Source organism: Vigna unguiculata, chromosome 11 (assembly GCF_037176805.1).
Source record: "Vigna unguiculata cultivar grain cowpea cultivar isolate G323 ecotype 2 chromosome 11, ASM3717680v1, whole genome shotgun sequence".
NCBI classification, from domain to species: Eukaryota; Viridiplantae; Streptophyta; class Magnoliopsida; order Fabales; family Fabaceae; genus Vigna; species Vigna unguiculata.
In genome coordinates this window covers 21,851,648-21,877,905 of record NC_140802.1, presented here as the reverse complement: position 1 = coordinate 21,877,905, position 26,258 = coordinate 21,851,648, and positions in this window count along the sequence as shown.

Sequence of the window (26,258 nt, the reverse complement as noted above, 5' to 3'; positions counted from 1 at the left end):
TAGCATTCCAACAACGATAGATCAGTCAAAACGAATCGAACGCTGTGGATTCACATCATTTGGTATTCACAGCCTGGCCATCTAGATTTGGAATAGGAAAGGAAGTTTATTACACAAAGTGTTTAACCGAAGGCCATCCATGTTTAGTTGCATTCGATTACGGAAGCGAAAACAATGTTGTGAACCAAAGTTTGGTGGAGAAACTCCAGTTACCAGCAACCTTTCATCTGGATCAAGCATGGATCAAATTCGGTACATGGCAATGTGTGAAAGAAGTATTATGTGATATTGCTCCCATGGACTCATGTCATCTTCTTTTGGGATGGGCATGGCTTCATTTTAAAACACTCCATCTTGATGAACGTTCCCTTTATTTGAGGCATGAGGGACATCAAAAGAAGTAGAAGTTTATGACACCAAGACAAGTCAGTAAGGATCAACGTAGGCTGAAGGAGAAAACAGAAAAAGAAAGAATAGAAAAAGAAGTAATAGAAACTGCAGAAGGAAGGGAAAATAAAGAAAAAGAAATGGAACTAGAGAGAGTTTATTCGTCAATGTTTTTTCTTCTACAGTATGTGATGTCATTTTACAGGAACAACAGGATAAGCATGTGAAGGAAATACACGAACTTCCATGTTTGAAAAGGAAGCTTGTTCATAGTGCTTTATCATGCATTTGGTCCGTCGATAAGAAGCAAATTCGTCAAACACAACGCGTGGAATTATTATTTGTTACATATCAAGGTGGGGTACTGTTGCCAAGAAATGTTATCGACGGGTTGCAACCATTGGAAAGTAACAAATATCAAGTTGAATTTGATCCTGGAAGAAGAGAGTTAGTTTCAACTTGTGAAAAAATAAAATTCCTTCACAAGATCGTAATAAAAACTTACTTTAAAACTAGTGTCTGAAGATTCGGGACAAATCTTCTCGAAGAAGGAGGTTATGATGTGAATTGCGTATGGGTCAAATGGAGGATGACTAATGCGCCGTGTTGATGCAGTTTCTTTTATTTAAACAAGGTCCCAATGCTTTGTAAAATTGGCTGACCAAATTGTGTTTGTGCTTAACCAATTAATGGGCTTTAGTTTTGCTTTATCTTCAAGTTGAAATAAGGGTCCATATGCCAACTTAAGAACCAACCTTTGGAAGATCAAGAGGACCTTTGCTCAAAGTTTGTGGATGACTTTTGGTAGCGTTAAATTCAGTTACAATCAACCATTAAGTAGCGGATCATTATTAGCTTGAGTGGATCATTAATTAATAGCTTTAAGCGGGATGATATTGAAATTTATGTGTCTTTTGTAATTCTGATGGTTAAAGCTCCTATATAGGTTGAACCATTTCCGTCAATGAAGGCAAGCTGAGTTTTATTCAGAAAATAAACGAGTTTTATCTCATCTATCTTAGTGAGAGTGATTCTCCTAAGTTCTTGAGTGATTCAAGAATCCATGAGTTTAATTAATCAAAGGTCCTTTATCCCTTTGCGTGTTTGAACTCTTAGGCTTATCTTCCATTCTTGGAAGTGTGATGTCTATCAATTTTCATTCCATCTTCTTTTATGTTTCCATTTTCTAGTTTTAAATAATTTCTCAAATTTCTTGCTTGTTAGCATTCCAACAACGATAGATCAGTCAAACGAATCGAACGCTGTGGATTCACATCATTTGGTATTCACAGCCTGGCCATCTAGATTTGGAATAGGGAAGGAAGTTTATTACACAAAGTGTTTAACCGAAGGCCATCCATGTTTAGTTGCATTCGATCACGGAAGCGAAAACAATGTTGTGAACCAAAGTTTGGTGGAGAAACTCCAGTTACCAGCAACCTTTCATCTGGATCAAGCATGGATCAAATTCGGTACATGGCAATGTGTGAAAGAAGTATTATGTGATATTGCTCCCATGGACTCATGTCATCTTCTTTTGGGATGGGCATGGCTTCATTTTAAAACACTCCATCTTGATGAACGTTCCCTTTATTTGAGGCATGAGGGACATCAAAAGAAGTAGAAGTTTATGACACCAAGACAAGTCAGTAAGGATCAACGTAGGCTGAAGGAGAAAACAGAAAAAGAAAGAATAGAAAAAGAAGTAATAGAAACTGCAGAAGGAAGGGAAAATAAAGAAAAAGAAATGGAACTAGAGAGAGTTTATTCGTCAATGTTTTTTCTTCTACAGTATGTGATGTCATTTTACAGGAACAACAGGATAAGCATGTGAAGGAAATACACGAACTTCCATGTTTGAAAAGGAAGCTTGTTCATAGTGCTTTATCATGCATTTGGTCCGTCGATAAGAAGCAAATTCGTCAAACACAACGCGTGGAATTATTATTTGTTACATATCAAGGTGGGGTACTGTTGCCAAGAAATGTTATCGACGGGTTGCAACCATTGGAAAGTAACAAATATCAAGTTGAATTTGATCCTGGAAGAAGAGAGTTAGTTTCAACTTGTGAAAAAATAAAATTCCTTCACAAGATCGTAATAAAAACTTACTTTAAAACTAGTGTCTGAAGATTCGGGACAAATCTTCTCGAAGAAGGAGGTTATGATGTGAATTGCGTATGGGTCAAATGGAGGATGACTAATGCGCCGTGTTGATGCAGTTTCTTTTATTTAAACAAGGTCCCAATGCTTTGTAAAATTGGCTGACCAAATTGTGTTTGTGCTTAACCAATTAATGGGCTTTAGTTTTGCTTTATCTTCAAGTTGAAATAAGGGTCCATATGCCAACTTAAGAACCAACCTTTGGAAGATCAAGAGGACCTTTGCTCAAAGTTTGTGGATGACTTTTGGTAGCGTTAAATTCAGTTACAATCAACCATTAAGTAGCGGATCATTATTAGCTTGAGTGGATCATTAATTAATAGCTTTAAGCGGGATGATATTGAAATTTATGTGTCTTTTGTAATTCTGATGGTTAAAGCTCCTATATAGGTTGAACCATTTCCGTCAATGAAGGCAAGCTGAGTTTTATTCAGAAAATAAACGAGTTTTATCTCATCTATCTTAGTGAGAGTGATTCTCCTAAGTTCTTGAGTGATTCAAGAATCCATGAGTTTAATTAATCAAAGGTCCTTTATCCCTTTGCGTGTTTGAACTCTTAGGCTTATCTTCCATTCTTGGAAGTGTGATGTCTATCAATTTTCATTCCATCTTCTTTTATGTTTCCATTTTCTAGTTTTAAATAATTTCTCAAATTTCTTGCTTGTTAGCATTCCAACAACGATAGATCAGTCAAACGAATCGAACGCTGTGGATTCACATCATTTGGTATTCACAGCCTGGCCATCTAGATTTGGAATAGGGAAGGAAGTTTATTACACAAAGTGTTTAACCGAAGGCCATCCATGTTTAGTTGCATTCGATCACGGAAGCGAAAACAATGTTGTGAACCAAAGTTTGGTGGAGAAACTCCAGTTACCAGCAACCTTTCATCTGGATCAAGCATGGATCAAATTCGGTACATGGCAATGTGTGAAAGAAGTATTATGTGATATTGCTCCCATGGACTCATGTCATCTTCTTTTGGGATGGGCATGGCTTCATTTTAAAACACTCCATCTTGATGAACGTTCCCTTTATTTGAGGCATGAGGGACATCAAAAGAAGTAGAAGTTTATGACACCAAGACAAGTCAGTAAGGATCAACGTAGGCTGAAGGAGAAAACAGAAAAAGAAAGAATAGAAAAAGAAGTAATAGAAACTGCAGAAGGAAGGGAAAATAAAGAAAAAGAAATGGAACTAGAGAGAGTTTATTCGTCAATGTTTTTTCTTCTACAGTATGTGATGTCATTTTACAGGAACAACAGGATAAGCATGTGAAGGAAATACACGAACTTCCATGTTTGAAAAGGAAGCTTGTTCATAGTGCTTTATCATGCATTTGGTCCGTCGATAAGAAGCAAATTCGTCAAACACAACGCGTGGAATTATTATTTGTTACATATCAAGGTGGGGTACTGTTGCCAAGAAATGTTATCGACGGGTTGCAACCATTGGAAAGTAACAAATATCAAGTTGAATTTGATCCTGGAAGAAGAGAGTTAGTTTCAACTTGTGAAAAAATAAAATTCCTTCACAAGATCGTAATAAAAACTTACTTTAAAACTAGTGTCTGAAGATTCGGGACAAATCTTCTCGAAGAAGGAGGTTATGATGTGAATTGCGTATGGGTCAAATGGAGGATGACTAATGCGCCGTGTTGATGCAGTTTCTTTTATTTAAACAAGGTCCCAATGCTTTGTAAAATTGGCTGACCAAATTGTGTTTGTGCTTAACCAATTAATGGGCTTTAGTTTTGCTTTATCTTCAAGTTGAAATAAGGGTCCATATGCCAACTTAAGAACCAACCTTTGGAAGATCAAGAGGACCTTTGCTCAAAGTTTGTGGATGACTTTTGGTAGCGTTAAATTCAGTTACAATCAACCATTAAGTAGCGGATCATTATTAGCTTGAGTGGATCATTAATTAATAGCTTTAAGCGGGATGATATTGAAATTTATGTGTCTTTTGTAATTCTGATGGTTAAAGCTCCTATATAGGTTGAACCATTTCCGTCAATGAAGGCAAGCTGAGTTTTATTCAGAAAATAAACGAGTTTTATCTCATCTATCTTAGTGAGAGTGATTCTCCTAAGTTCTTGAGTGATTCAAGAATCCATGAGTTTAATTAATCAAAGGTCCTTTATCCCTTTGCGTGTTTGAACTCTTAGGCTTATCTTCCATTCTTGGAAGTGTGATGTCTATCAATTTTCATTCCATCTTCTTTTATGTTTCCATTTTCTAGTTTTAAATAATTTCTCAAATTTCTTGCTTGTTAGCATTCCAACAACGATAGATCAGTCAAACGAATCGAACGCTGTGGATTCACATCATTTGGTATTCACAGCCTGGCCATCTAGATTTGGAATAGGGAAGGAAGTTTATTACACAAAGTGTTTAACCGAAGGCCATCCATGTTTAGTTGCATTCGATCACGGAAGCGAAAACAATGTTGTGAACCAAAGTTTGGTGGAGAAACTCCAGTTACCAGCAACCTTTCATCTGGATCAAGCATGGATCAAATTCGGTACATGGCAATGTGTGAAAGAAGTATTATGTGATATTGCTCCCATGGACTCATGTCATCTTCTTTTGGGATGGGCATGGCTTCATTTTAAAACACTCCATCTTGATGAACGTTCCCTTTATTTGAGGCATGAGGGACATCAAAAGAAGTAGAAGTTTATGACACCAAGACAAGTCAGTAAGGATCAACGTAGGCTGAAGGAGAAAACAGAAAAAGAAAGAATAGAAAAAGAAGTAATAGAAACTGCAGAAGGAAGGGAAAATAAAGAAAAAGAAATGGAACTAGAGAGAGTTTATTCGTCAATGTTTTTTCTTCTACAGTATGTGATGTCATTTTACAGGAACAACAGGATAAGCATGTGAAGGAAATACACGAACTTCCATGTTTGAAAAGGAAGCTTGTTCATAGTGCTTTATCATGCATTTGGTCCGTCGATAAGAAGCAAATTCGTCAAACACAACGCGTGGAATTATTATTTGTTACATATCAAGGTGGGGTACTGTTGCCAAGAAATGTTATCGACGGGTTGCAACCATTGGAAAGTAACAAATATCAAGTTGAATTTGATCCTGGAAGAAGAGAGTTAGTTTCAACTTGTGAAAAAATAAAATTCCTTCACAAGATCGTAATAAAAACTTACTTTAAAACTAGTGTCTGAAGATTCGGGACAAATCTTCTCGAAGAAGGAGGTTATGATGTGAATTGCGTATGGGTCAAATGGAGGATGACTAATGCGCCGTGTTGATGCAGTTTCTTTTATTTAAACAAGGTCCCAATGCTTTGTAAAATTGGCTGACCAAATTGTGTTTGTGCTTAACCAATTAATGGGCTTTAGTTTTGCTTTATCTTCAAGTTGAAATAAGGGTCCATATGCCAACTTAAGAACCAACCTTTGGAAGATCAAGAGGACCTTTGCTCAAAGTTTGTGGATGACTTTTGGTAGCGTTAAATTCAGTTACAATCAACCATTAAGTAGCGGATCATTATTAGCTTGAGTGGATCATTAATTAATAGCTTTAAGCGGGATGATATTGAAATTTATGTGTCTTTTGTAATTCTGATGGTTAAAGCTCCTATATAGGTTGAACCATTTCCGTCAATGAAGGCAAGCTGAGTTTTATTCAGAAAATAAACGAGTTTTATCTCATCTATCTTAGTGAGAGTGATTCTCCTAAGTTCTTGAGTGATTCAAGAATCCATGAGTTTAATTAATCAAAGGTCCTTTATCCCTTTGCGTGTTTGAACTCTTAGGCTTATCTTCCATTCTTGGAAGTGTGATGTCTATCAATTTTCATTCCATCTTCTTTTATGTTTCCATTTTCTAGTTTTAAATAATTTCTCAAATTTCTTGCTTGTTAGCATTCCAACAACGATAGATCAGTCAAACGAATCGAACGCTGTGGATTCACATCATTTGGTATTCACAGCCTGGCCATCTAGATTTGGAATAGGAAAGGAAGTTTATTACACAAAGTGTTTAACCGAAGGCCATCCATGTTTAGTTGCATTCGATCACGGAAGCGAAAACAATGTTGTGAACCAAAGTTTGGTGGAGAAACTCCAGTTACCAGCAACCTTTCATCTGGATCAAGCATGGATCAAATTCGGTACATGGCAATGTGTGAAAGAAGTATTATGTGATATTGCTCCCATGGACTCATGTCATCTTCTTTTGGGATGGGCATGGCTTCATTTTAAAACACTCCATCTTGATGAACGTTCCCTTTATTTGAGGCATGAGGGACATCAAAAGAAGTAGAAGTTTATGACACCAAGACAAGTCAGTAAGGATCAACGTAGGCTGAAGGAGAAAACAGAAAAAGAAAGAATAGAAAAAGAAGTAATAGAAACTGCAGAAGGAAGGGAAAATAAAGAAAAAGAAATGGAACTAGAGAGAGTTTATTCGTCAATGTTTTTTCTTCTACAGTATGTGATGTCATTTTACAGGAACAACAGGATAAGCATGTGAAGGAAATACACGAACTTCCATGTTTGAAAAGGAAGCTTGTTCATAGTGCTTTATCATGCATTTGGTCCGTCGATAAGAAGCAAATTCGTCAAACACAACGCGTGGAATTATTATTTGTTACATATCAAGGTGGGGTACTGTTGCCAAGAAATGTTATCGACGGGTTGCAACCATTGGAAAGTAACAAATATCAAGTTGAATTTGATCCTGGAAGAAGAGAGTTAGTTTCAACTTGTGAAAAAATAAAATTCCTTCACAAGATCGTAATAAAAACTTACTTTAAAACTAGTGTCTGAAGATTCGGGACAAATCTTCTCGAAGAAGGAGGTTATGATGTGAATTGCGTATGGGTCAAATGGAGGATGACTAATGCGCCGTGTTGATGCAGTTTCTTTTATTTAAACAAGGTCCCAATGCTTTGTAAAATTGGCTGACCAAATTGTGTTTGTGCTTAACCAATTAATGGGCTTTAGTTTTGCTTTATCTTCAAGTTGAAATAAGGGTCCATATGCCAACTTAAGAACCAACCTTTGGAAGATCAAGAGGACCTTTGCTCAAAGTTTGTGGATGACTTTTGGTAGCGTTAAATTCAGTTACAATCAACCATTAAGTAGCGGATCATTATTAGCTTGAGTGGATCATTAATTAATAGCTTTAAGCGGGATGATATTGAAATTTATGTGTCTTTCGTAATTCTGATGGTTAAAGCTCCTATATAGGTTGAACCATTTCCGTCAATGAAGGCAAGCTGAGTTTTATTCAGAAAATAAACGAGTTTTATCTCATCTATCTTAGTGAGAGTGATTCTCCTAAGTTCTTGAGTGATTCAAGAATCCATGAGTTTAATTAATCAAAGGTCCTTTATCCCTTTGCGTGTTTGAACTCTTAGGCTTATCTTCCATTCTTGGAAGTGTGATGTCTATCAATTTTCATTCCATCTTCTTTTATGTTTCCATTTTCTCGTTTTAAATAATTTCTCAAATTTCTTGCTTGTTAGCATTCCAACAACGATAGATCAGTCAAACGAATCGAACGCTGTGGATTCACATCATTTGGTATTCACAGCCTGGCCATCTAGATTTGGAATAGGGAAGGAAGTTTATTACACAAAGTGTTTAACCGAAGGCCATCCATGTTTAGTTGCATTCGATTACGGAAGCGAAAACAATGTTGTGAACCAAAGTTTGGTGGAGAAACTCCAGTTACCAGCAACCTTTCATCTGGATCAAGCATGGATCAAATTCGGTACATGGCAATGTGTGAAAGAAGTATTATGTGATATTGCTCCCATGGACTCATGTCATCTTCTTTTGGGATGGGCATGGCTTCATTTTAAAACACTCCATCTTGATGAACGTTCCCTTTATTTGAGGCATGAGGGACATCAAAAGAAGTAGAAGTTTATGACACCAAGACAAGTCAGTAAGGATCAACGTAGGCTGAAGGAGAAAACAGAAAAAGAAAGAATAGAAAAAGAAGTAATAGAAACTGCAGAAGGAAGGGAAAATAAAGAAAAAGAAATGGAACTAGAGAGAGTTTATTCGTCAATGTTTTTTCTTCTACAGTATGTGATGTCATTTTACAGGAACAACAGGATAAGCATGTGAAGGAAATACACGAACTTCCATGTTTGAAAAGGAAGCTTGTTCATAGTGCTTTATCATGCATTTGGTCCGTCGATAAGAAGCAAATTCGTCAAACACAACGCGTGGAATTATTATTTGTTACATATCAAGGTGGGGTACTGTTGCCAAGAAATGTTATCGACGGGTTGCAACCATTGGAAAGTAACAAATATCAAGTTGAATTTGATCCTGGAAGAAGAGAGTTAGTTTCAACTTGTGAAAAAATAAAATTCCTTCACAAGATCGTAATAAAAACTTACTTTAAAACTAGTGTCTGAAGATTCGGGACAAATCTTCTCGAAGAAGGAGGTTATGATGTGAATTGCGTATGGGTCAAATGGAGGATGACTAATGCGCCGTGTTGATGCAGTTTCTTTTATTTAAACAAGGTCCCAATGCTTTGTAAAATTGGCTGACCAAATTGTGTTTGTGCTTAACCAATTAATGGGCTTTAGTTTTGCTTTATCTTCAAGTTGAAATAAGGGTCCATATGCCAACTTAAGAACCAACCTTTGGAAGATCAAGAGGACCTTTGCTCAAAGTTTGTGGATGACTTTTGGTAGCGTTAAATTCAGTTACAATCAACCATTAAGTAGCGGATCATTATTAGCTTGAGTGGATCATTAATTAATAGCTTTAAGCGGGATGATATTGAAATTTATGTGTCTTTCGTAATTCTGATGGTTAAAGCTCCTATATAGGTTGAACCATTTCCGTCAATGAAGGCAAGCTGAGTTTTATTCAGAAAATAAACGAGTTTTATCTCATCTATCTTAGTGAGAGTGATTCTCCTAAGTTCTTGAGTGATTCAAGAATCCATGAGTTTAATTAATCAAAGGTCCTTTATCCCTTTGCGTGTTTGAACTCTTAGGCTTATCTTCCATTCTTGGAAGTGTGATGTCTATCAATTTTCATTCCATCTTCTTTTATGTTTCCATTTTCTCGTTTTAAATAATTTCTCAAATTTCTTGCTTGTTAGCATTCCAACAACGATAGATCAGTCAAACGAATCGAACGCTGTGGATTCACATCATTTGGTATTCACAGCCTGGCCATCTAGATTTGGAATAGGGAAGGAAGTTTATTACACAAAGTGTTTAACCGAAGGCCATCCATGTTTAGTTGCATTCGATTACGGAAGCGAAAACAATGTTGTGAACCAAAGTTTGGTGGAGAAACTCCAGTTACCAGCAACCTTTCATCTGGATCAAGCATGGATCAAATTCGGTACATGGCAATGTGTGAAAGAAGTATTATGTGATATTGCTCCCATGGACTCATGTCATCTTCTTTTGGGATGGGCATGGCTTCATTTTAAAACACTCCATCTTGATGAACGTTCCCTTTATTTGAGGCATGAGGGACATCAAAAGAAGTAGAAGTTTATGACACCAAGACAAGTCAGTAAGGATCAACGTAGGCTGAAGGAGAAAACAGAAAAAGAAAGAATAGAAAAAGAAGTAATAGAAACTGCAGAAGGAAGGGAAAATAAAGAAAAAGAAATGGAACTAGAGAGAGTTTATTCGTCAATGTTTTTTCTTCTACAATTTGTGATGTCATTTTACAGGAACAACAGGATAAGCATGTGAAGGAAATACACGAACTTCCATGTTTGAAAAGGAAGCTTGTTCATAGTGCTTTATCATGCATTTGGTCCGTCGATAAGAAGCAAATTCGTCAAACACAACGCGTGGAATTATTATTTGTTACATATCAAGGTGGGGTACTGTTGCCAAGAAATGTTATCGACGGGTTGCAACCATTGGAAAGTAACAAATATCAAGTTGAATTTGATCCTGGAAGAAGAGAGTTAGTTTCAACTTGTGAAAAAATAAAATTCCTTCACAAGATCGTAATAAAAACTTACTTTAAAACTAGTGTCTTAAGATTCGGGACAAATCTTCTCGAAGAAGGAGGGTATGATGTGAATTGCGTATGGGTCAAATGGAGGATGACTAATGCGCCGTGTTGATGCAGTTTCTTTTATTTAAACAAGGTCCCAATGCTTTGTAAAATTGGCTGACCAAATTGTGTTTGTGCTTAACCAATTAATGGGCTTTAGTTTTGCTTTATCTTCAAGTTGAAATAAGGGTCCATATGCCAACTTAAGAACCAACCTTTGGAAGATCAAGAGGACCTTTGCTCAAAGTTTGTGGATGACTTTTGGTAGCGTTAAATTCAGTTACAATCAACCATTAAGTAGCGGATCATTATTAGCTTGAGTGGATCATTAATTAATAGCTTTAAGCGGGATGATATTGAAATTTATGTGTCTTTTGTAATTCTGATGGTTAAAGCTCCTATATAGGTTGAACCATTTCCGTCAATGAAGGCAAGCTGAGTTTTATTCAGAAAATAAACGAGTTTTATCTCATCTATCTTAGTGAGAGTGATTCTCCTAAGTTCTTGAGTGATTCAAGAATCCATGAGTTTAATTAATCAAAGGTCCTTTATCCCTTTGCGTGTTTGAACTCTTAGGCTTATCTTCCATTCTTGGAAGTGTGATGTCTATCAATTTTCATTCCATCTTCTTTTATGTTTCCATTTTCTCGTTTTAAATAATTTCTCAAATTTCTTGCTTGTTAGCATTCCAACAACGATAGATCAGTCAAACGAATCGAACGCTGTGGATTCACATCATTTGGTATTCACAGCCTGGCCATCTAGATTTGGAATAGGAAAGGAAGTTTATTACACAAAGTGTTTAACCGAAGGCCATCCATGTTTAGTTGCATTCGATTACGGAAGCGAAAACAATGTTGTGAACCAAAGTTTGGTGGAGAAACTCCAGTTACCAGCAACCTTTCATCTGGATCAAGCATGGATCAAATTCGGTACATGGCAATGTGTGAAAGAAGTATTATGTGATATTGCTCCCATGGACTCATGTCATCTTCTTTTGGGATGGGCATGGCTTCATTTTAAAACACTCCATCTTGATGAACGTTCCCTTTATTTGAGGCATGAGGGACATCAAAAGAAGTAGAAGTTTATGACACCAAGACAAGTCAGTAAGGATCAACGTAGGCTGAAGGAGAAAACAGAAAAAGAAAGAATAGAAAAAGAAGTAATAGAAACTGCAGAAGGAAGGGAAAATAAAGAAAAAGAAATGGAACTAGAGAGAGTTTATTCGTCAATGTTTTTTCTTCTACAGTATGTGATGTCATTTTACAGGAACAACAGGATAAGCATGTGAAGGAAATACACGAACTTCCATGTTTGAAAAGGAAGCTTGTTCATAGTGCTTTATCATGCATTTGGTCCGTCGATAAGAAGCAAATTCGTCAAACACAACGCGTGGAATTATTATTTGTTACATATCAAGGTGGGGTACTGTTGCCAAGAAATGTTATCGACGGGTTGCAACCATTGGAAAGTAACAAATATCAAGTTGAATTTGATCCTGGAAGAAGAGAGTTAGTTTCAACTTGTGAAAAAATAAAATTCCTTCACAAGATCGTAATAAAAACTTACTTTAAAACTAGTGTCTGAAGATTCGGGACAAATCTTCTCGAAGAAGGAGGTTATGATGTGAATTGCGTATGGGTCAAATGGAGGATGACTAATGCGCCGTGTTGATGCAGTTTCTTTTATTTAAACAAGGTCCCAATGCTTTGTAAAATTGGCTGACCAAATTGTGTTTGTGCTTAACCAATTAATGGGCTTTAGTTTTGCTTTATCTTCAAGTTGAAATAAGGGTCCATATGCCAACTTAAGAACCAACCTTTGGAAGATCAAGAGGACCTTTGCTCAAAGTTTGTGGATGACTTTTGGTAGCCTTAAATTCAGTTACAATCAACCATTAAGTAGCGGATCATTATTAGCTTGAGTGGATCATTAATTAATAGCTTTAAGCGGGATGATATTGAAATTTATATGTCTTTTGTAATTCTGATGGTTAAAGCTCCTATATAGGTTGAACCATTTCCGTCAATGAAGGCAAGCTGAGTTTTATTCAGAAAATAAACGAGTTTTATCTCATCTATCTTAGTGAGAGTGATTCTCCTAAGTTCTTGAGTGATTCAAGAATCCATGAGTTTAATTAATCAAAGGTCCTTTATCCCTTTGCGTGTTTGAACTCTTAGGCTTATCTTCCATTCTTGGAAGTGTGATGTCTATCAATTTTCATTCCATCTTCTTTTATGTTTCCATTTTCTCGTTTTAAATAATTTCTCAAATTTCTTGCTTGTTAGCATTCCAACAACGATAGATCAGTCAAACGAATCGAACGCTGTGGATTCACATCATTTGGTATTCACAGCCTGGCCATCTAGATTTGGAATAGGAAAGGAAGTTTATTACACAAAGTGTTTAACCGAAGGCCATCCATGTTTAGTTGCATTCGATTACGGAAGCGAAAACAATGTTGTGAACCAAAGTTTGGTGGAGAAACTCCAGTTACCAGCAACCTTTCATCTGGATCAAGCATGGATCAAATTCGGTACATGGCAATGTGTGAAAGAAGTATTATGTGATATTGCTCCCATGGACTCATGTCATCTTCTTTTGGGATGGGCATGGCTTCATTTTAAAACACTCCATCTTGATGAACGTTCCCTTTATTTGAGGCATGAGGGACATCAAAAGAAGTAGAAGTTTATGACACCAAGACAAGTCAGTAAGGATCAACGTAGGCTGAAGGAGAAAACAGAAAAAGAAAGAATAGAAAAAGAAGTAATAGAAACTGCAGAAGGAAGGGAAAATAAAGAAAAAGAAATGGAACTAGAGAGAGTTTATTCGTCAATGTTTTTTCTTCTACAGTTTGTGATGTCATTTTACAGGAACAACAGGATAAGCATGTGAAGGAAATACACGAACTTCCATGTTTGAAAAGGAAGCTTGTTCATAGTGCTTTATCATGCATTTGGTCCGTCGATAAGAAGCAAATTCGTCAAACACAACGCGTGGAATTATTATTTGTTACATATCAAGGTGGGGTACTGTTGCCAAGAAATGTTATCGACGGGTTGCAACCATTGGAAAGTAACAAATATCAAGTTGAATTTGATCCTGGAAGAAGAGAGTTAGTTTCAACTTGTGAAAAAATAAAATTCCTTCACAAGATCGTAATAAAAACTTACTTTAAAACTAGTGTCTTAAGATTCGGGACAAATCTTCTCGAAGAAGGAGGGTATGATGTGAATTGCGTATGGGTCAAATGGAGGATGACTAATGCGCCGTGTTGATGCAGTTTCTTTTATTTAAACAAGGTCCCAATGCTTTGTAAAATTGGCTGACCAAATTGTGTTTGTGCTTAACCAATTAATGGGCTTTAGTTTTGCTTTATCTTCAAGTTGAAATAAGGGTCCATATGCCAACTTAAGAACCAACCTTTGGAAGATCAAGAGGACCTTTGCTCAAAGTTTGTGGATGACTTTTGGTAGCCTTAAATTCAGTTACAATCAACCATTAAGTAGCGGATCATTATTAGCTTGAGTGGATCATTAATTAATAGCTTTAAGCGGGATGATATTGAAATTTATGTGTCTTTTGTAATTCTGATGGTTAAAGCTCCTATATAGGTTGAACCATTTCCGTCAATGAAGGCAAGCTGAGTTTTATTCAGAAAATAAACGAGTTTTATCTCATCTATCTTAGTGAGAGTGATTCTCCTAAGTTCTTGAGTGATTCAAGAATCCATGAGTTTAATTAATCAAAGGTCCTTTATCCCTTTGCGTGTTTGAACTCTTAGGCTTATCTTCCATTCTTGGAAGTGTGATGTCTATCAATTTTCATTCCATCTTCTTTTATGTTTCCATTTTCTCGTTTTAAATAATTTCTCAAATTTCTTGCTTGTTAGCATTCCAACAACGATAGATCAGTCAAACGAATCGAACGCTGTGGATTCACATCATTTGGTATTCACAGCCTGGCCATCTAGATTTGGAATAGGAAAGGAAGTTTATTACACAAAGTGTTTAACCGAAGGCCATCCATGTTTAGTTGCATTCGATTACGGAAGCGAAAACAATGTTGTGAACCAAAGTTTGGTGGAGAAACTCCAGTTACCAGCAACCTTTCATCTGGATCAAGCATGGATCAAATTCGGTACATGGCAATGTGTGAAAGAAGTATTATGTGATATTGCTCCCATGGACTCATGTCATCTTCTTTTGGGATGGGCATGGCTTCATTTTAAAACACTCCATCTTGATGAACGTTCCCTTTATTTGAGGCATGAGGGACATCAAAAGAAGTAGAAGTTTATGACACCAAGACAAGTCAGTAAGGATCAACGTAGGCTGAAGGAGAAAACAGAAAAAGAAAGAATAGAAAAAGAAGTAATAGAAACTGCAGAAGGAAGGGAAAATAAAGAAAAAGAAATGGAACTAGAGAGAGTTTATTCGTCAATGTTTTTTCTTCTACAGTTTGTGATGTCATTTTACAGGAACAACAGGATAAGCATGTGAAGGAAATACACGAACTTCCATGTTTGAAAAGGAAGCTTGTTCATAGTGCTTTATCATGCCTTTGGTCCGTCGATAAGAAGCAAATTCGTCAAACACAACGCGTGGAATTATTATTTGTTACATATCAAGGTGGGGTACTGTTGCCAAGAAATGTTATCGACGGGTTGCAACCATTGGAAAGTAACAAATATCAAGTTGAATTTGATCCTGGAAGAAGAGAGTTAGTTTCAACTTGTGAAAAAATAAAATTCCTTCACAAGATCGTAATAAAAACTTACTTTAAAACTAGTGTCTTAAGATTCGGGACAAATCTTCTCGAAGAAGGAGGGTATGATGTGAATTGCGTATGGGTCAAATGGAGGATGACTAATGCGCCGTGTTGATGCAGTTTCTTTTATTTAAACAAGGTCCCAATGCTTTGTAAAATTGGCTGACCAAATTGTGTTTGTGCTTAACCAATTAATGGGCTTTAGTTTTGCTTTATCTTCAAGTTGAAATAAGGGTCCATATGCCAACTTAAGAACCAACCTTTGGAAGATCAAGAGGACCTTTGCTCAAAGTTTGTGGATGACTTTTGGTAGCCTTAAATTCAGTTACAATCAACCATTAAGTAGCGGATCATTATTAGCTTGAGTGGATCATTAATTAATAGCTTTAAGCGGGATGATATTGAAATTTATGTGTCTTTTGTAATTCTGATGGTTAAAGCTCCTATATAGGTTGAACCATTTTCGTCAATGAAGGCAAGCTGAGTTTTATTCAGAAAATAAACGAGTTTTATCTCATCTATCTTAGTGAGAGTGATTCTCCTAAGTTCTTGAGTGATTCAAGAATCCATGAGTTTAATTAATCAAAGGTCCTTTATCCCTTTGCGTGTTTGAACTCTTAGGCTTATCTTCCATTCTTGGAAGTGTGATGTCTATCAATTTTCATTCCATCTTCTTTTATGTTTCCATTTTCTCGTTTTAAATAATTTCTCAAATTTCTTGCTTGTTAGCATTCCAACAACGATAGATCAGTCAAACGAATCGAACGCTGTGGATTCACATCATTTGGTATTCACAGCCTGGCCATCTAGATTTGGAATAGGAAAGGAAGTTTATTACACAAAGTGTTTAACCGAAGGCCATCCATGTTTAGTTGCATTCGATTACGGAAGCGAAAACAATGTTGTGAACCAAAGTTTGGTGGAGAAACTCCAGTTACCAGCAACCTTTCATCTGGATCAAGCATGGATCAAATTCGGTACATGGCAATGTGTGAAAGAAGTATTATGTGATATTGCTCCCATGGACTCATGTCATCTTCTTTTGGGATGGGCATGGCTTCATTTTAAAACACTCCATCTTGATGAACGTTCCCTTTATTTGAGGCATGAGGGACATCAAAAGAAGTAGAAGTTTATGACACCAAGACAAGTCAGTAAGGATCAACGTAGGCTGAAGGAGAAAACAGAAAAAGAAAGAATAGAAAAAGAAGTAATAGAAACTGCAGAAGGAAGGGAAAATAAAGAAAAAGAAATGGAACTAGAGAGAGTTTATTCGTCAATGTTTTTTCTTCTACAGTTTGTGATGTCATTTTACAGGAACAACAGGATAAGCATGTGAAGGAAATACACGAACTTCCATGTTTGAAAAGGAAGCTTGTTCATAGTGCTTTATCATGCCTTTGGTCCGTCGATAAGAAGCAAATTCGTCAAACACAACGCGTGGAATTATTATTTGTTACATATCAAGGTGGGGTACTGTTGCCAAGAAATGTTATCGACGGGTTGCAACCATTGGAAAGTAACAAATATCAAGTTGAATTTGATCCTGGAAGAAGAGAGTTAGTTTCAACTTGTGAAAAAATAAAATTCCTTCACAAGATCGTAATAAAAACTTACTTTAAAACTAGTGTCTTAAGATTCGGGACAAATCTTCTCGAAGAAGGAGGGTATGATGTGAATTGCGTATGGGTCAAATGGAGGATGACTAATGCGCCGTGTTGATGCAGTTTCTTTTATTTAAACAAGGTCCCAATGCTTTGTAAAATTGGCTGACCAAATTGTGTTTGTGCTTAACCAATTAATGGGCTTTAGTTTTGCTTTATCTTCAAGTTGAAATAAGGGTCCATATGCCAACTTAAGAACCAACCTTTGGAAGATCAAGAGGACCTTTGCTCAATGTTTGTGGATGACTTTTGGTAGCGTTAAATTCAGTTACAATCAACCATTAAGTAGCGGATCATTATTAGCTTGAGTGGATCATTAATTAATAGCTTTAAGCGGGATGATATTGAAATTTATGTGTCTTTTGTAATTCTGATGGTTAAAGCTCCTATATAGGTTGAACCATTTTCGTCAATGAAGGCAAGCTGAGTTTTATTCAGAAAATAAACGAGTTTTATCTCATCTATCTTAGTGAGAGTGATTCTCCTAAGTTCTTGAGTGATTCAAGAATCCATGAGTTTAATTAATCAAAGGTCCTTTATCCCTTTGCGTGTTTGAACTCTTAGGCTTATCTTCCATTCTTGGAAGTGTGATGTCTATCAATTTTCATTCCATCTTCTTTTATGTTTCCATTTTCTCGTTTTAAATAATTTCTCAAATTTCTTGCTTGTTAGCATTCCAACAACGATAGATCAGTCAAACGAATCGAACGCTGTGGATTCACATCATTTGGTATTCACAGCCTGGCCATCTAGATTTGGAATAGGAAAGGAAGTTTATTACACAAAGTGTTTAACCGAAGGCCATCCATGTTTAGTTGCATTCGATTACGGAAGCGAAAACAATGTTGTGAACCAAAGTTTGGTGGAGAAACTCCAGTTACCAGCAACCTTTCATCTGGATCAAGCATGGATCAAATTCGGTACATGGCAATGTGTGAAAGAAGTATTATGTGATATATTGCTCCCATGGACTCATGTCATCTTCTTTTGGGATGGGCATGGCTTCATTTTAAAACACTCCATCTTGATGAACGTTCCCTTTATTTGAGGCATGAGGGACATCAAAAGAAGTAGAAGTTTATGACACCAAGACAAGTCAGTAAGGATCAACGTAGGCTGAAGGAGAAAACAGAAAAAGAAAGAATAGAAAAAGAAGTAATAGAAACTGCAGAAGGAAGGGAAAATAAAGAAAAAGAAATGGAACTAGAGAGAGTTTATTCGTCAATGTTTTTTCTTCTACAGTTTGTGATGTCATTTTACAGGAACAACAGGATAAGCATGTGAAGGAAATACACGAACTTCCATGTTTGAAAAGGAAGCTTGTTCATAGTGCTTTATCATGCATTTGGTCCGTCGATAAGAAGCAAATTCGTTAAACACAACGCGTGGAATTATTATTTGTTACATATCAAGGTGGGGTACTGTTGCCAAGAAATGTTATCGACGGGTTGCAACCATTGGAAAGTAACAAATATCAAGTTGAATTTGATCCTGGAAGAAGAGAGTTAGTTTCAACTTGTGAAAAAATAAAATTCCTTCACAAGATCGTAATAAAAACTTACTTTAAAACTAGTGTCTTAAGATTCGGGACAAATCTTCTCGAAGAAGGAGGTTATGATGTGAATTGCGTATGGGTCAAATGGAGGATGACTAATGCGCCGTGTTGATGCAGTTTCTTTTATTTAAACAAGGTCCCAATGCTTTGTAAAATTGGCTGACCAAATTGTGTTTGTGCTTAACCAATTAATGGGCTTTAGTTTTGCTTTATCTTCAAGTTGAAATAAGGGTCCATATGCCAACTTAAGAACCAACCTTTGGAAGATCAAGAGGACCTTTGCTCAAAGTTTGTGGATGACTTTTGGTAGCCTTAAATTCAGTTACAATCAACCATTAAGTAGCGGATCATTATTAGCTTGAGTGGATCATTAATTAATAGCTTTAAGCGGGATGATATTGAAATTTGTGTGTCTTTTGTAATTCTGATGGTTAAAGCTCCTATATAGGTTGAACCATTTCCGTCAATGAAGGCAAGCTGAGTTTTATTCAGAAAATAAACGAGTTTTATCTCATCTATCTTAGTGAGAGTGATTCTCCTAAGTTCTTGAGTGATTCAAGAATCCATGAGTTTAATTAATCAAAGGTCCTTTATCCCTTTGCGTGTTTGAACTATTAGGCTTATCTTCCATTCTTGGAAGTGTGATGTCTATCAATTTTCATTCCATCTTCTTTTATGTTTCCATTTTCTCGTTTTAAATAATTTCTCAAATTTCTTGCTTGTTAGCATTCCAACAACGATAGATCAGTCAAAACGAATCGAACGCTGTGGATTCACATCATTTGGTATTCACAGCCTGGCCATCTAGATTTGGAATAGGAAAGGAAGTTTATTACACAAAGTGTTTAACCGAAGGCCATCCATGTTTAGTTGCATTCGATTACGGAAGCGAAAACAATGTTGTGAACCAAAGTTTGGTGGAGAAACTCCAGTTACCAGCAACCTTTCATCTGGATCAAGCATGGATCAAATTCGGTACATGGCAATGTGTGAAAGAAGTATTATGTGATATTGCTCCCATGGACTAATGTCATCTTCTTTTGGGATGGGCATGGCTTCATTTTAAAACACTCCATCTTGATGAACGTTCCCTTTATTTGAGGCATGAGGGACATCAAAAGAAGTAGAAGCTTATGACACCAAGACAAGTCAGTAAGGATCAACGTAGGCTGAAGGAGAAAACAGAAAAAGAAAGAATAGAAAAAGAAGTAATAGAAACTGCAGAAGGAAGGGAAAATAAAGAAAAAGAAATGGAACTAGAGAGAGTTTATTCGTCAATGTTTTTTCTTCTACAGTTTGTGATGTCATTTTACAGGAACAACAGGATAAGCATGTGAAGGAAATACACGAACTTCCATGTTTGAAAAGGAAGCTTGTTCATAGTGCTTTATCATGCATTTGGTCCGTCGATAAGAAGCAAATTCGTCAAACACAACGCGTGGAATTATTATTTGTTACATATCAAGGTGGGGTACTGTTGCCAAGAAATGTTATCGACGGGTTGCAACCATTGGAAAGTAACAAATATCAAGTTGAATTTGATCCTGGAAGAAGAGAGTTAGTTTCAACTTGTGAAAAAATAAAATTCCTTCACAAGATCGTAATAAAAACTTACTTTAAAACTAGTGTCTTAAGATTCGGGACAAATCTTCTCGAAGAAGGAGGTTATGATGTGAATTGCGTATGGGTCAAATGGAGGATGACTAATGCGCCGTGTTGATGCAGTTTCTTTTATTTAAACAAGGTCCCAATGCTTTGTAAAATTGGCTGACCAAATTGTGTTTGTGCTTAACCAATTAATGGGCTTTAGTTTTGCTTTATCTTCAAGTTGAAATAAGGGTCCATATGCCAACTTAAGAACCAACCTTTGGAAGATCAAGAGGACCTTTGCTCAAAGTTTGTGGATGACTTTTGGTAGCCTTAAATTCAGTTACAATCAACCATTAAGTAGCGGATCATTATTAGCTTGAGTGGATCATTAATTAATAGCTTTAAGCGGGATGATATTGAAATTTGTGTGTCTTTTGTAATTCTGATGGTTAAAGCTCCTATATAGGTTGAACCATTTCCGTCAATGAAGGCAAGCTGAGTTTTATTCAGAAAATAAACGAGTTTTATCTCATCTATCTTAGTGAGAGTGATTCTCCTAAGTTCTTGAGTGATTCAAGAATCCATGAGTTTAATTAATCAAAGGTCCTTTATCCCTTTGCGTGTTTGAACTATTAGGCTTATCTTCCATTCTTGGAAGTGTGATGTCTATCAATTTTCATTCCATCTTCCTTTATGTTTCCATTTTCTCGTTTTAAATAATTTCTCAAATTTCTTGCTTGTTAGCATTCCAACAACGATAGATCAGTCAAAACGAATCGAACGCTGTGGATTCACATCATTTGGTATTCACAGCCTGGCCATCTAGATTTGGAATAGGAAAGGAAGTTTATTACACAAAGTGTTTAACCGAAGGCCATCCATGTTTAGTTGCATTCGATTACGGAAGCGAAAACAATGTTGTGAACCAAAGTTTGGTGGAGAAACTCCAGTTACCAGCAACCTTTCATCTGGATCAAGCATGGATCAAATTCGGTACATGGCAATGTGTGAAAGAAGTATTATGTGATATTGCTCCCATGGACTCTTGTCATCTTCTTTTGGGATGGGCATGGCTTCATTTTAAAACACTCCATCTTGATGAACGTTCCCTTTATTTGAGGCATGAGGGACATCAAAAGAAGTAGAAGTTTATGACACCAAGACAAGTCAGTAAGGATCAACGTAGGCTGAAGGAGAAAACAGAAAAAGAAAGAATAGAAAAAGAAGTAATAGAAACTGCAGAAGGAAGGGAAAATAAAGAAAAAGAAATGGAACTAGAGAGAGTTTATTCGTCAATGTTTTTTCTTCTACAGTTTGTGATGTCATTTTACAGGAACAACAGGATAAGCATGTGAAGGAAATACACGAACTTCCATGTTTGAAAAGGAAGCTTGTTCATAGTGCTTTATCATGCATTTGGTCCGTCGATAAGAAGCAAATTCGTCAAACACAACGCGTGGAATTATTATTTGTTACATATCAAGGTGGGGTACTGTTGCCAAGAAATGTTATCGACGGGTTGCAACCATTGGAAAGTAACAAATATCAAGTTGAATTTGATCCTGGAAGAAGAGAGTTAGTTTCAACTTGTGAAAAAATAAAATTCCTTCACAAGATCGTAATAAAAACTTACTTTAAAACTAGTGTCTTAAGATTCGGGACAAATCTTCTCGAAGAAGGAGGTTATGATGTGAATTGCGTATGGGTCAAATGGAGGATGACTAATGCGCCGTGTTGATGCAGTTTCTTTTATTTAAACAAGGTCCCAATGCTTTGTAAAATTGGCTGACCAAATTGTGTTTGTGCTTAACCAATTAATGGGCTTTAGTTTTGCTTTATCTTCAAGTTGAAATAAGGGTCCATATGCCAACTTAAGAACCAACCTTTGGAAGATCAAGAGGACCTTTGCTCAAAGTTTGTGGATGACTTTTGGTAGCCTTAAATTCAGTTACAATCAACCATTAAGTAGCGGATCATTATTAGCTTGAGTGGATCATTAATTAATAGCTTTAAGCGGGATGATATTGAAATTTGTGTGTCTTTTGTAATTCTGATGGTTAAAGCTCCTATATAGGTTGAACCATTTCCGTCAATGAAGGCAAGCTGAGTTTTATTCAGAAAATAAACGAGTTTTATCTCATCTATCTTAGTGAGAGTGATTCTCCTAAGTTCTTGAGTGATTCAAGAATCCATGAGTTTAATTAATCAAAGGTCCTTTATGCCTTTGCGTGTTTGAACTATTAGGCTTATCTTCCATTCTTGGAAGTGTGATGTCTATCAATTTTCATTCCATCTTCTTTTATGTTTCCATTTTCTCGTTTTAAATAATTTCTCAAATTTCTTGCTTGTTAGCATTCCAACAACGATAGATCAGTCAAAACGAATCGAACGCTGTGGATTCACATCATTTGGTATTCACAGCCTGGCCATCTAGATTTGGAATAGGAAAGGAAGTTTATTACACAAAGTGTTTAACCGAAGGCCATCCATGTTTAGTTGCATTCGATTACGGAAGCGAAAACAATGTTGTGAACCAAAGTTTGGTGGAGAAACTCCAGTTACCAGCAACCTTTCATCTGGATCAAGCATGGATCAAATTCGGTACATGGCAATGTGTGAAAGAAGTATTATGTGATATTGCTCCCATGGACTAATGTCATCTTCTTTTGGGATGGGCATGGCTTCATTTTAAAACACTCCATCTTGATGAACGTTCCCTTTATTTGAGGCATGAGGGACATCAAAAGAAGTAGAAGCTTATGACACCAAGACAAGTCAGTAAGGATCAACGTAGGCTGAAGGAGAAAACAGAAAAAGAAAGAATAGAAAAAGAAGTAATAGAAACTGCAGAAGGAAGGGAAAATAAAGAAAAAGAAATGGAACTAGAGAGAGTTTATTCGTCAATGTTTTTTCTTCTACAGTTTGTGATGTCATTTTACAGGAACAACAGGATAAGCATGTGAAGGAAATACACGAACTTCCATGTTTGAAAAGGAAGCTTGTTCATAGTGCTTTATCATGCATTTGGTCCGTCGATAAGAAGCAAATTCGTCAAACACAACGCGTGGAATTATTATTTGTTACATATCAAGGTGGGGTACTGTTGCCAAGAAATGTTATCGACGGGTTGCAACCATTGGAAAGTAACAAATATCAAGTTGAATTTGATCCTGGAAGAAGAGAGTTAGTTTCAACTTGTGAAAAAATAAAATTCCTTCACAAGATCGTAATAAAAACTTACTTTAAAACTAGTGTCTTAAGATTCGGGACAAATCTTCTCGAAGAAGGAGGTTATGATGTGAATTGCGTATGGGTCAAATGGAGGATGACTAATGCGCCGTGTTGATGCAGTTTCTTTTATTTAAACAAGGTCCCAATGCTTTGTAAAATTGGCTGACCAAATTGTGTTTGTGCTTAACCAATTAATGGGCTTTAGTTTTGCTTTATCTTCAAGTTGAAATAAGGGTCCATATGCCAACTTAAGAACCAACCTTTGGAAGATCAAGAGGACCTTTGCTCAAAGTTTGTGGATGACTTTTGGTAGCCTTAAATTCAGTTACAATCAACCATTAAGTAGCGGATCATTATTAGCTTGAGTGGATCATTAATTAATAGCTTTAAGCGGGATGATATTGAAATTTGTGTGTCTTTTGTAATTCTGATGGTTAAAGCTCCTATATAGGTTGAACCATTTCCGTCAATGAAGGCAAGCTGAGTTTTATTCAGAAAATAAACGAGTTTTATCTCATCTATCTTAGTGAGAGTGATTCTCCTAAGTTCTTGAGTGATTCAAGAATCCATGAGTTTAATTAATCAAAGGTCCTTTATCCCTTTGCGTGTTTGAACTATTAGGCTTATCTTCCATTCTTGGAAGTGTGATGTCTATCAATTTTCATTCCATCTTCCTTTATGTTTCCATTTTCTCGTTTTAAATAATTTCTCAAATTTCTTGCTTGTTAGCATTCCAACAACGATAGATCAGTCAAAACGAATCGAACGCTGTGGATTCACATCATTTGGTATTCACAGCCTGGCCATCTAGATTTGGAATAGGAAAGGAAGTTTATTACACAAAGTGTTTAACCGAAGGCCATCCATGTTTAGTTGCATTCGATTACGGAAGCGAAAACAATGTTGTGAACCAAAGTTTGGTGGAGAAACTCCAGTTACCAGCAACCTTTCATCTTGATCAAGCATGGATCAAATTCGGTACATGGCAATGTGTGAAAGAAGTATTATGTGATATTGCTCCCATGGACTCTTGTCATCTTCTTTTGGGATGGGCATGGCTTCATTTTAAAACACTCCATCTTGATGAACGTTCCCTTTATTTGAGGCATGAGGGACATCAAAAGAAGTAGAAGTTTATGACACCAAGACAAGTCAGTAAGGATCAACGTAGGCTGAAGGAGAAAACAGAAAAAGAAAGAATAGAAAAAGAAGTAATAGAAACTGCAGAAGGAAGGGAAAATAAAGAAAAAGAAATGGAACTAGAGAGAGTTTATTCGTCAATGTTTTTTCTTCTACAGTTTGTGATGTCATTTTACAGGAACAACAGGATAAGCATGTGAAGGAAATACACGAACTTCCATGTTTGAAAAGGAAGCTTGTTCATAGTGCTTTATCATGCATTTGGTCCGTCGATAAGAAGCAAATTCGTCAAACACAACGCGTGGAATTATTATTTGTTACATATCAAGGTGGGGTACTGTTGCCAAGAAATGTTATCGACGGGTTGCAACCATTGGAAAGTAACAAATATCAAGTTGAATTTGATCCTGGAAGAAGAGAGTTAGTTTCAACTTGTGAAAAAATAAAATTCCTTCACAAGATCGTAATAAAAACTTACTTTAAAACTAGTGTCTTAAGATTCGGGACAAATCTTCTCGAAGAAGGAGGTTATGATGTGAATTGCGTATGGGTCAAATGGAGGATGACTAATGCGCCGTGTTGATGCAGTTTCTTTTATTTAAACAAGGTCCCAATGCTTTGTAAAATTGGCTGACCAAATTGTGTTTGTGCTTAACCAATTAATGGGCTTTAGTTTTGCTTTATCTTCAAGTTGAAATAAGGGTCCATATGCCAACTTAAGAACCAACCTTTGGAAGATCAAGAGGACCTTTGCTCAAAGTTTGTGGATGACTTTTGGTAGCCTTAAATTCAGTTACAATCAACCATTAAGTAGCGGATCATTATTAGCTTGAGTGGATCATTAATTAATAGCTTTAAGCGGGATGATATTGAAATTTGTGTGTCTTTTGTAATTCTGATGGTTAAAGCTCCTATATAGGTTGAACCATTTCCGTCAATGAAGGCAAGCTGAGTTTTATTCAGAAAATAAACGAGTTTTATCTCATCTATCTTAGTGAGAGTGATTCTCCTAAGTTCTTGAGTGATTCAAGAATCCATGAGTTTAATTAATCAAAGGTCCTTTATGCCTTTGCGTGTTTGAACTATTAGGCTTATCTTCCATTCTTGGAAGTGTGATGTCTATCAATTTTCATTCCATCTTCTTTTATGTTTCCATTTTCTCGTTTTAAATAATTTCTCAAATTTCTTGCTTGTTAGCATTCCAACAACGATAGATCAGTCAAAACGAATCGAACGCTGTGGATTCACATCATTTGGTATTCACAGCCTGGCCATCTAGATTTGGAATAGGAAAGGAAGTTTATTACACAAAGTGTTTAACCGAAGGCCATCCATGTTTAGTTGCATTCGATTACGGAAGCGAAAACAATGTTGTGAACCAAAGTTTGGTGGAGAAACTCCAGTTACCAGCAACCTTTCATCTGGATCAAGCATGGATCAAATTCGGTACATGGCAATGTGTGAAAGAAGTATTATGTGATATTGCTCCCATGGACTAATGTCATCTTCTTTTGGGATGGGCATGGCTTCATTTTAAAACACTCCATCTTGATGAACGTTCCCTTTATTTGAGGCATGAGGGACATCAAAAGAAGTAGAAGCTTATGACACCAAGACAAGTCAGTAAGGATCAACGTAGGCTGAAGGAGAAAACAGAAAAAGAAAGAATAGAAAAAGAAGTAATAGAAACTGCAGAAGGAAGGGAAAATAAAGAAAAAGAAATGGAACTAGAG